The sequence below is a fragment of the Mus caroli genome, chromosome 16 (genome assembly GCF_900094665.2).
Source record: "Mus caroli chromosome 16, CAROLI_EIJ_v1.1, whole genome shotgun sequence".
Taxonomy (NCBI): domain Eukaryota; kingdom Metazoa; phylum Chordata; class Mammalia; order Rodentia; family Muridae; genus Mus; species Mus caroli.
Genome location: NC_034585.1, coordinates 60,939,772 through 60,941,434, shown reverse-complemented (window position 1 = coordinate 60,941,434; position 1,663 = coordinate 60,939,772). Strand labels below are relative to the sequence as shown.

Genomic DNA, 1,663 nt, shown 5'->3' with positions numbered 1-1,663 from the left:
CCAAAGTATAATTTACAGAAAGAGAGAGAAAAAAAGAAAATGAGATTTAAAAAACAAAGTAACAAGAGGAATTATCACAAAATAGATGTGGGCATTCTTTCCAGAACTGTATTTTAGCACACATTGGGGAAAGGGTGTTTTCCCTTTTCTCACTATGTGAAGACCAGTTCCTGATGGCCTTGCTCTGACCTGAAAAGAAAGCCTTCTTTTCTACTCCTGGAAACTAGCAGCATCCTGTGGTCTACCCCATGTTAATTCAGTTTCTAATTTTTGTCTCACTGGTGTTCTCCAGTTGGGAAAGTGATCAGGATTGGCCATCTCATCATCATCGTTTGTCTAGCACCAGGGACAAAGGAATCTTCTCCACATTGTATGACTTGTAACCCAAGGACCCTGAGCACTGTAAAGCTAACACTGCCACTTTGACCACACAGATGACAACTAATTAATCAGAGTATCATCGGCTCTTCCTGATCTCAGTGGCCTATAGAGAACAATAAACGCCTATTAAGATGTTTGTAATGCCCCTAAAGGTGTTGCGGGTGTGCCTGCTCTGTCTCATGTGTATCAGTAAGTGCCAGAAGGAGAGAAGCTATGGTCATGCATAGTATTCTGACTTACGAACGTCTGAATAATTAGTAGCTTAGTAGATGAGCATTTCCTGAGAAGTCTCCTAAGACAACCACAAGGGGTCCTGGACAGAGAGCTAGCCTGAGACAACCCCCAGTCTGGTGCCACAGCCGGAGACTAGAAGAATCATGCCTGGATCTATGGGCCAAGGGTGAAAATTAGCCTAAGATAGTCAACTATCACACGGAGCCCCTCGGGCAGACCAGGCAAGGAATGAGCCCTTAGATGACCACCAGACTACTGCATAGGGCCCTGACAGGGAGCTAACCAGAGATGCCAGTCCGATGTGAGACACACCTGTGTGGGTGGGCAGACAGTGCCCAAAATGACCCCTGTCTGGATCCATAATGCATGAGCAGGGCATAGCATTCCTTAAACCACTCAAGAGTGATCCCGGGCACCACTATGAAGGTGGTGGAGAAATCGAAGAAAAAGAGAAACATAAGGATGTAGACTCAATGATGAGAGGCAGAACTAGAGACTCGAGAGTAGTAAGGAGCAGCCTGATGTGAGTAGCTGGTATTGCCACCATGGACCAGGATGGGATCCTAGCCTGTGCTGCCACCAGGAACTATGTCTGGGTCTGTGGCTCTGCAGCAGCAGGAGTCTGTTACCAACAAAGGCCCTGCAGAGGATGTACCTGTTCTGGGCTGCTGCCCTGGAGAATGTTGATGTCTGCGGGCTGTGAAGAACTGGTCCCACCCTTAGCCTGGGCATTCTGGGAGAGCTCATTCTGGAGGTATGAGAACATGAGACCTGGCCTTGCCATTTGCCAGCTGAAGTATTCAAAAACGCAGGCCTACACATTGTACACAAGTGCTGAAGTTGTGGCTGAATCAGTCCTGTGGATATAACGAAGAGATGATGGTGTGAACAAGGGAAAGATACCCTCCTCCCCACTCCGTCTTCTCCCTCTGAGTAAGTCGGGAGACCTGAGTGGTGAGTGAAGGAAAGCTGACCCTGCACCTTACCTGTGCAGCAGGATAGTGCTGGCCCTGGTTGCAAGGGTGGAGTAGGGGTGTTGCTGGTAAGC

At 48.2% G+C, this 1,663-nt stretch overlaps 1 non-coding gene across 1 annotated transcript; it reads left to right on the top strand.

Annotated features, from left to right (window-relative positions):
- Positions 1-520: 520 nt before the first annotated feature.
- LOC115029643 lies at positions 521-651 on the top strand. The gene has a single exon (XR_003835208.1). It is a non-coding gene; the product is annotated as a small nucleolar RNA SNORA17 (small nucleolar RNA).
- The last annotated feature ends 1,012 nt before the right edge of the window (positions 652-1,663 follow it).